The 10424-nt window shown below is 43.9% G+C and overlaps 1 long non-coding RNA gene across 1 annotated transcript; it reads right to left on the bottom strand.

Moving 5' to 3' along the window:
- Positions 1–850: 850 nt before the first annotated feature.
- Positions 851–5744, bottom strand: LOC116587769. Its single transcript, XR_004284632.1, has 4 exons — positions 5512–5744; positions 4153–4848; positions 3289–3481; positions 851–2243 (listed from the first exon to the last, which is right to left on the bottom strand). It is a non-coding gene; the product is annotated as an uncharacterized LOC116587769 (long non-coding RNA).
- Between the last annotated feature and the right edge of the window lie 4680 nt (positions 5745–10424).

Raw genomic sequence — 10424 nt, 5'->3', positions numbered from 1 at the left:
CATGGCATGTACTTCAGGAGGTTTGGAATCAACTGAAAATTTAGCTAGTTTCCATAATAACTTACTCCTTTCATCCCAGAATTTCTCCAAACGTTTTTGAAACCTATTTATATTTTCATCAGGGGCCCCATTAGGGGGTCACAAGTACTGTACTTTTATACCTGCTATTTATTTACTACTTCTACTTATTGTTTTCTTTGGACTTTATTCTTTCAAACTTTAATGGCCAACTTGCGGGTTCTGGATTCCATCATTCAGTTATACAGTCTTGGTCACATTTTACAAGTATCTTCAGAGAACATCAAGGGAAACCAAAGAGGTTGTTCTCTCATTTTTAGATAATATTTTCACCTTTTCCTCACGTCGCTAATGAGACATAAAAATGAACTGAGAAAGGAGAAAAGCCAACCCCCTCCCCTACCCCTCGGCTATAACTCAGGTTTATTTGCAAGAGGCCAACACGTTCAATAGTTTGGAGACTGTGACTAGGATCCCAGAATCACAAGGCTGCCTCCAATTTGCATTTTAAACCTGGAGTGATCACACGACAATTGTACCTTCCACCAAAAACACAAACACACCTGCTATGTTCACCTGCTAACTACTTAGTATCCCCATTTTGTCGCACAATGACTCTACTGATAAACAACTTTACTATGGCTAATATTTTAACCTATTACATTCCCACCGTAAGACCAATGTGTTCGTCCAATCTGTCTATAGCTGGATATAAACAGTGGGTTGCTGGAGTCAGCTGGTACCAGCACCCAAGAGCTGATGCTTAGGGAGCATCTCTCCCCAATTTATATTCAGTGAGGTCAAACTGGTGGTTTGAAATTGGCCGTGGTGGAAATAGTTACACCACAGAAAATGACAAATGCCATAAAACAGCCACCCCCACCAAGAGGGCTAGTCTTAAAACACTGGCCAGCATACCCTTGCAGATACATACATACACGTCTGTGGTTTTTGTTTTTATTTTTGTTTTGTTACATCTGTTATTATGTCTCACAGGGAACCTCATTCCCATCCATCCTAGCCTAGCCTGCATGCACCTGGTGGAAACCACAAGAAGGCACATGCGTGAATGATTAAAAAGGTACAAGAGTCCACTGAGAGATGCACAATGGTGACCTTGATTACTTCCTCGCTATACAGTAGCAGAAGAAGAGAGGATGCCAGAGTTTTCCAGAATACATGCTATTGCTTTAGTTAGCCAATATGAGAAAGCAAATGTCCTCTGAGCTGTGAGGATGGTGAAGTGAGGATACCATTGGCATATTCAAAGGTTTAACTGAGAGAACATTTCAATGAAGACTATTTGCAAAGCGGTAGGCAGCCCTGAAAGAAATAATGAGCCATGATGAAGCAACAGAAGGATGGGAGCAACTACTACTCCTAAGCCTGAGGGGAAAAAGGAGGAGATACACGTCCTGGAGCCAACCACAGACAGAGAAATTTCCAGAACTGTGGCCAGTCGTGCAAGGGCAGGGGGAGATAAATGCCCAGACCTCTCTCTCTCTCTGCCTCCCTCCCTCAACCTCTCCATGGCTCCTATTAGCCAAACCAGCCAGACAGCAACAGGCAAGAGCTCCAGTGACAGGGTCCACTGAGGTCATTTCCCAAAGCATAGGGCACGGCACCCAAAAGCAGAGGGTGAGGCTGGGGAATGGAGGAGAAAGCAAATAACCACCACCACCACCCCCAGGCTCCTAGGCTTTCCTTTCCTCTCTTCGTTTTGCATTCCTTCTCCTACCTCCACGTAGCCCCCAGACAAGTAGGGAAGGAATCACTTAGCCATGCACTCTCATGTTTTCGAAAATAAAAAGATCTGTTTTTCTCACTCTGATGAAAAGAAAGACCCTGAGAGAAAGAAAGGGTTCGGAGGAGCTTAGCCTACCATGGCTGTAATTCCAAGCAACTCCAATCCCAAAGCACTTTTTCACATTTTACTTAGAAAAGCCATATAGATTTCAAAGTGCAGAGTAGAAGGTCGGTGTCCACGCTGTCAAGGGGAAAAAAAAAAAACATAGGACTAACATGGCAAGAATTTCTAGAACCGTCTTTAACAGGCGAAAGGAAGCTAAGACAAACCCTTCCTTGACACAGAAGTTTTGCGGGGCCCGACAAATGGACCATTATTCCGGCGTTTGGATCACTCCGCAGGGATGTGTTAAGGGCGTTTTCTTCACTCCAGCTTGGCACGGAATCATGGATGAGCCGCTACAACTTTCACGTCCCCCCTACAGGCACAGGGATAAAGAAAATGCATTTTAAGATTATAAAAGCTGTTACCATGTGCTAGCCCTAACACTCAGTAAATGCTCGGTAAAATTATAACGGCAGCCAATCTGGTTTAAGAATCGGTGCAGACCACGCAGACTCTCCCACTCACGCCTTTGGGTCGTGTTTCGGTTGGCTAGGGCGGACTCCCTAAGTGCTACAGGCTGGGGGCTTCAACAATAGAAAAGTTATTTCCTCAGAGCTCTGGAAGCTGAAAGCCCAGGTCTGGTTTCTTCTGAGGCCTCTTTCCTTGGCTCGTGGGGGGCCACCTTGTCCCTGTGTCTGCCCACGGCCTTCCATCTGTACTAGTCTGTATCCTAGTCTTCCTATAAGGACACTAGTCAGGTTAGGTTAGAACCCACTGGTCTCCTTTTGTCCCTCATGGCCTCCTTTTAACTTAATCACCTGTTTAGAGATCCTGCCTCCAAATACAGTCACGATCTGAGGTACTGGGGATTAGGACTTCAACAGAGGAATTTTAAGGGGGACACCAGTCAGCCCCTAACCTTTAATATTTATTTCTTTTCTCCCACCCCATCCTGCCATAGCCTCCTGCAGAATGGACCTTTTTTGCCCTGGTCGCCCACTCAAAACGTTCGGTTCCTTGGTTCCTGGCTTTCAGTCCACAGTTTCTGCTTTCAAGCATCACAGGGAAACTATCTAAGTTAGAAACTGCTATTTGATTTTTTCAGTTGGTAAGTAAGTATATCCCAGGTTAACGGAAACCTTCTGAGGACAATGTCGTTATGAAAGGGAGAAAAAAATCTAGGACTAACATGGCAAGAATTTCTGGATTCTTAGAAGCTGGAACTGAGAGTGTGAAGGACAGTGAAGATTTTACTTTGGATTCCAATAAATACATGGATGGAAGGTCCCAGTGCAGCACCTGGGACCAGCGAGCTACCTCCTCTCTTCTCTCTTGCTCAGGGGCAGATGTCCGTAGACCCACCTGCCAACCAGGATGGTCAGTTTCTAGCACCTAAGAAGGGTGAGAGAAGCACTCACACCGCATGCCAGCCTGTTGGAGCGCCCTGGTCCAGTGCCAGGTGATGCCCACAGCAGAGCAGGGCTCCCACGGGGTCAATCATGTCTCCCATTCCTCCGTGTTTGGGCTCTGTGTATGCTCAGCTGTCCTGTGGTCCTTATGGTTTTCCTTAGCCGTAGGAGCTTCCAATGCAAGAGCTGCATATTAAACGTCCTGAAGGGTGAAGAGAAAAATTAAGCATGGTCTTTGAATGATTGAAATGTTATGATTATGATAAAGACTGTGGTGTGTAGTGCAATCCAGATTGGTAACAGTGAGGTCTTCCGGGACTTGCCTTTCTTCAGGCTCAAAGTCATTCATTCATCCCTAAACTGAAAATACACCATCCTCACTTGCCACACACTCACATTTTCTTCTACACACGCACACATGCATCTGGTGTAATTCCGATTCCCCCCATGGCTACGTTCTCTTGTGCCCTTCGTTCTACCTGTCTGGTTTCCCAAATAAAACTGGGAGTCACCCTGGATCCTTCCCTCCCCCGACTCCATCAGCACTGGCCAGTTACCATTGCTGTGGTCTATCTCCTTTCCGACCCTGAAGCCCATCCACTTCGCTCCCCACTGCCAGCACCCAGCTTTGTGCAACTGAATCACTAAAATCCTCGCCTGTCTCTTCCCTCAAGGTACAGACCTGCCTTCACATAATCTCTGTGCCTTGGGCCCTGACAACATAGTGCCTGGCACCTAGCGGGTCTTCAATCACACTTGCTAAATGGATGATTTTCTGATACAACCTCTTCATGCATTTGCAGGAACATATGGCTGCCCAGGTGGTAGGACTGGCAGGCAACCAAATGGAGGACAGGAGTGATTTAAACCCACCTCCCTCCCAACGTGATCTAATGCCAGAAATCTCCACTGGCAGAAGAGACGTAATTCTTGAGCTAAAACATTATGCTTCCAGGAGGCCTGTGTTTAAAAATCAAATCTTGTCCTCTAACACAAGAATTATCACATCTTATCAGTTTCGTTGGTCCGTCAGTGAGGTTCTGAAAGGGACAGGAGACAGGCGACTTCGGACAGCTGGTTAGGTGAAATGAGATCCATGGCGTAAGACGCTACCCCATGGAGGGACTGGGCCTGAAGGAAAAATCACAGAAATAAAATTCAGCATTTCGGCTTTACCTCTAGAATTAGATACATCATAAGAGAGAAAAGCCGGTCGTTCTTGTTGGAGTCAGACACAGAAGAGCTGTACTTCCTGTCTCGGGCATCGCTCGTGGGCTCAGATTCTACATACAGAGATAATTCTCCTTCTAAGCAGGAATCTAATAAAATCATGGGTCTGGATTCCCTGGAATTTTTCTGACTCTGAATATGGACTCATTCCCCAAAACGTTCATGTTCCATGTGGCCTCACGAATGGGTCATTTCTGTGGTGTCTGCGGAGGGAACGCAGGGAGGCAGTGCCCCCTCACTGCTGTCAGACGCGACGGCCGTGCTGGATCAAGAGTCATCCTCCCCAAGGGAAGCAAGCATTGAATTCACCTTTTAATATATGGTCTGAGTCCAAATAGGCTGAAACGAGAGTTAATAAAATAATCGAGTTGGCCAGAAAGTGTTTTACATCTTATTTCTGAAAAGTGCTCTAAACCAGGTTAAATCACCTCAGGATCATCTGCCAGATGTCGCTGGTGGTTCGAGACCCTGCACGTGCACTGGGCTTCCTCCCCCTTCCTTCCCCCACCTGCTTCCTCCCATTCTTTCCTCACTGCCCCCCCTTCCTCTGCTCCCCCAACTCCTTCTTCCTTCCTCTGGCCCCCCTACCCTTCCTCCCTTTCGCCCACCCTCCGCTTCCCCCTCTCCCTCTATCTCTTCCTCCCTCCCCCTCCCCCATTCATGCCTTCTTTCCCTTCCTTCTTTCCCTTCCCTCCCTCCTTGCCTCCCTTCCTTCTTCTCTGTTCCTCCTCCCCTCTCTTCCTTCTTCACTTCTTTTCATTCTTCATTTTTCATTCCCTTCCATCCTTCATTTATTAAACAAATGCTTGTTGAGGGCTTACCTCAGGACAGATGTGACAAAGAAGAATGAGAGAAAGATAACCGTACACCACCTGTTACACTCACACACACACTCACTCGCACTTGCTCACACACTCTCCTATTTGCGGGCTGGCCCTGGCAGCTTCTCAGATTGAAATCGATGTTGCCTGTTGTCACACTGCAGTTAGCGGCACGGCATACCTGATATCGAGTGGCTTTCTAAAGACCACCACAGGATGGGACAGCCAAGATGACTGGGAAGACATCTGGGTTTGACTCCTCACTCTGCCTGTGACTTTATGAATGACCTTGACCAGGGATCTGGGCTGAGAGATCCTCACTGAAGAGAGGAAGGGTGGACCTAGATGCCTACTCATGCTCCTCTGCTGACTCTAAGATCTGAAATATCCTCTCAGTGTGTGAAGGGCTCAGGGATCACCAGGAACCCGGTCTTCAAGGTCAGAAATGGGAAAATGAAAGCCATAAAAAAAATAACTGAATATAGACCTGGCTCTCTGAAACCCTCGCCTATCAAGGAATATATAACAAACGTAAGCAAATCTTATGTCCACTAGCATAAAATATTCAAACTGCTATTCTGGGTCAGGCCTTTGCAGGAATCAGGTGAACGAGCCAGAGGCTAGAGAGCAGATCACGAAAAATTTCCGCAGAGAAGCAGCGCCACCTGCTGCTGTTCAGTGGTTCTGCACTTCGTCAATACAAATCACCAATCTCCAGTCCCGGGCTTCAGTGAATATGGAATCAGGAGTATCAATTTTAATCAGAAGTGAGCTTTTAAACTTTGACAAGACTATCAGACTTTGGAAAGATTTCTCCACAGGTTAATTTGAGCCATATTTTAGGTTTACTTTTGCATCAAACTCTTCAGACATGCTACATATCTTTATAAATCAGCCTCAGTGATGTGTGCTAATAAAAGCCACTCAGGCAAAAACTGTTATTCCGAGTGCCTGCGAAGATCTGAACTGTCCTTTAGTTCAAACTCCATTAGTTATTCAACCAACGTGGTCAGATCTCTAAATCTCCCACCAGCTCTAAAATTCAGCCACCTGGAGAAAATCATGTTATCTGTTGAGTTGTATTGGACCTGGGACATTTCATATACTGAGGGATAGAGAGACCAGTAAGACACATTCCTGATCTGTCATTGTGGAGAACTGGCATGAAAATATACACACGTAAGTAGCAATTATAACAAGTAAATAATCATGATGATCAACAAAGAAAATATGTCCCAGGGTAGAATGGACTATAGCTGCTCAGTGAGCCAGGCTTTGAACAGGCAGCCGGAGAGGCTTTAAGAGAGAGGAAATGTGTCTTGAGCTGCAGCTGCAGAATTACTAGGATTTGGATAAATTCAGGGATTATGGAAAAAATGGGCATGCACAAAACAGAGAGGCAGAAAACATGTTAAAAGTTCTTGGCTAAAAGGAAAAGGAAAAATCATGAAATGTCATATACTTGAGAAACACCAGAGAGATTAACTCAACCTGAGTAAGACTTTTCAGAATAGAATGAGATAAGGCAGGAAAGGGAAATTGAGACATGATTAGATATTTTGTAAATGCGAGGATAGGGAGTTTGAGCTCATTCCTGTAAGTCACCGAAAAGCACTGTAGATTTCTGGGAAATAAAATAAAATGATCAGAAGTGTGTTTTAAGAAAACCCACCTGGCAATCAGATACAGGATGAATGATTCAAAGAGGTGAAAAGATGCCCTGAATGTGGAAAAAAAAAAAAAAAAAGCTGAAGAAGGAGGGTTTTCAAGGTCATAGATGTGTACCTAAAAGCAGAAAAGGAATCTGGCTCTCTGAAGGTTTTCTGTATTAAGGAATGCATAATAACTTAAAATTACTCTGAATATCAAACCCAGGGAATGCCCATTATATGGTAAGGAAGAAGAAAAGGAGTTACTGTGTACACACACACACACACACACACACGCACACACAGCCAAAAAGTAGCTACTGAGGGAAAACAATCCTGACCCAAAGTCTAAGAGAAGCAATAGCAATGTTAAGGTGTTAAGACTCCAGAAATATCTAGAAAGTTAAGAATTGGAAAAGAATTGGCTAAATGTGGTTAAACATGGTTACACATAATAATGTGTAATTATTACATAAAATAATGCGTCAATAATGAATGAGCTAACTGATTGGTTGCTTGTTGAATATTTTTTCATTATTCAGGTTTGGGCAGGAAGGAAGCTTAGAAATATCTCCCTCTTGAAGCAGTAACCATTTGTGCTACATCCTCCCAAATAGATTTCCAATTTCAGGGTTGTGTCCAGTGGCAGGAGCTCACTCCCATGCTAGGTGGGCCATCCAGAGATTTCTGTGAACACTCAGACACAAGTATTGTATGTCTCTCCCAGCCCCCCAATGCTTGTTCTTTTCCGTAAGGCTAGATAACCACAATCATTCTGGATAGTCTATTTTGCCAATGTCTTTCTAGAATACTGCTCTAGAAATGCCCTGAGCATTTCTAGAGCAGTAAGAGGGCTGAACAGGACAGTAACATCTCCCTCCTTCAGTCCACAGACCAAAGCTGTGATAGACTCAGTCGGAGTCTGCACTGGACTCGCAGCTGGGATTCTTTTTCTTAGCTCCTCCTAATGAGCAAGGTCACTTTAGTCCTGCACTTGGGTCCTTGATCGTGCTAAACCTACAGCATATGCTCTTATGTTATTCCCTATAAAGTTTTTTTTCCTTTTAGACAGCATTTCAGCTCAGACCTACACTGGATTTGGTACTTGGTAAATATTTAATAAATACTTAATGTTCCAATATAGAATTTTAAGTTTGGTTGCTTCGCTATTCCACCAAGAACTAACTTTCTCATTTCTTCCCCTTACTTTTTAGCTCTATCTCCCCATAAAAATCTGTTTAGGGCAATGATTGTGTCTTAGTATGCCCATTTCACCAAAACCTGACACAGCAATTGATATGAGCTAATGAATTAATTTTTTAGATAGTAGTGCAAATTCTTTCTTTTTTTTTTTTTAAGATTTTACTTATTTATTTGACAGACAGAGATCACAAGCAGGCAGAGAGCCGGTGGGTGGGGGGTGGGGGGTGCAGAGCAGGCTCTCCATTGAGCTTAGAGCCCAATGCGGGGCCTGACCCCAGAACCCTGAGATCATAACCTGAGCCTAAGGTGGAGGCTTCACCCACCAAGCCACCCAGGCACCCCACAAATTCTTGATGGATTAGACAGCGTATCATAAAATGAATGTTCTATTTTCATTAGAAATACTATCTCAGATATATTTTTATGGTGCTACTAAATTGGCAGCAGGTAGATTTTCTTCTTATTCGTATCATTTATTGAAACTACACCTGTACTTGAGTCGATTTACTTGTACCTCCATACAACAGAATATGATTCAAGAGTTTAAAAAAAGTACAAACTACAGGTATGTGCTGTGCCATGGACGAATTCCAAAAATGCTATGCTTACTGGGGGAAAAAAAAAAAAAACAGACAAAAGAAACCACAGGTTATGTGGTTCTATTTATACAAAATATCCAGAAAAGGCAAAGCTATGAAGACAAAAAGTAGACTCATGGTGGCTAGGGGTTGGGGTTGGGGGGTGAGGGGGACAATGGAGATTAGCAATAAATGTATATATTGGGGAGATTGAAAATGTTCTAAAATAGACCCATGGTGAGGGTTGCACAACTCGGTAAATTTACTAAAGAATAACTTAAAGGGCATGAAGATACCATATGCAAAATATGCCACGACAATATTTTTTAAGTCAGTTTAGGTCTCTGCAAGTTTTTTAACATTTTTAAGGCTGCATGAAGTTCCAAGCAGACATGAACATCTTTCATGGGCGAGGTAGTTTTTGAATGGAGAGAGTACAGAGGCTTTTGAAGAGCGCAGTACCCCCTAAATAAATTATTAATGGCCTCTCTGTTATACCTAGGTTGAAATTGCCATCCAGCATCTGCAACACTGGAAAGGTTTTGTCTCCACAAGACCCAAGGAAAATGTGCTCTGGGTTTTGGCGCGCTGCCCCATCGCAGATCTTTCCATGAGCACATCAACTGGATTCCTGTGTCAGATTTGCAAGTTAAGAACGCGTGGGTGGCTCAGTCAGTTTAGAGTCCGCCTTCGGCTTATGTCATGATCCCAGGGTCCTGGAATCGAGTCCTGCATTGGGTTCCCTGCTCAGTAGGGAGTCTGCTTCTCCCTCTGTGCTTCACACTGCCCTCTCTCTTCCAAAGAAATAAAATCTTAAAAAATAAATAAATAAATAAATAAAATAAAGATTTGTTAGTTAATGCAGTGGGTCCCTAGGGAAGGAGAGACATAGAGTCTGATTAAAGGTGAGTTCAACATTGACAAAAACAGAAACACCACTGGATCCCTTCCTCTGTCCAATGTGACTGTGTCTTAGCATAATTCTTACTTGTACTTGTTACTGTGCTGGAAAGACTCTTTCTTCCCACTCTGAGTTCCATTATAAGGACTCTCTTCTGTTAGGCTTTGTGTGTATCCTGTCCCTCAGGGGAGACAGACATGCTTCAGGAAGAGAAAATTGGGGAGGAAAAGCCCAAATCATCATCCCACCCACATAAGGAAACTTACGGTGTTCACACCACCTTGTTGTCTTTTTCACTTTTCATATCACATCACAAACATCTTTCCTTGAATCGGAGCTTGTGTTTTGCTTTAGCAGTAGAATTCACACCATTTTGCTATTCTGGATGGAGAGGTGTGTGAGGTGCTGGGAGCCCCCACCCTCATGCATGAGAGCCCTGAGCTCTGCAGACACAGCTGGAAGGGCCATGATCATGACATCCACATTCGTGGCCGAAGAGCATTTTATTTATGGATGAACTGTGACTTTTCAAACGTATTTCTTCTGTAGGACGTGGAGTTTACGCCCAGTTTTCATTATTTTAAACAAGACTGTAGTAAGCAGCAGGTAGCTAAATCATTATGCAAATTTAGGATATTTTCTGAAATAAACTCCTAAAAGTGTTACTGCTGGTTCAAATACATGCACCTAGATACACAGATTGAAAAATTCCACTCTTAAAAACTTTGTGCTGATCAACTCTTAGCAGCAGAATATGATAGTG

This window comes from Mustela erminea, chromosome 4, assembly GCF_009829155.1.
Source record: "Mustela erminea isolate mMusErm1 chromosome 4, mMusErm1.Pri, whole genome shotgun sequence".
Taxonomy (NCBI): domain Eukaryota; kingdom Metazoa; phylum Chordata; class Mammalia; order Carnivora; family Mustelidae; genus Mustela; species Mustela erminea.
The sequence above is the reverse complement of the archived record's forward strand: the minus strand, read 5'-3'. Positions and strand labels throughout refer to the sequence as shown.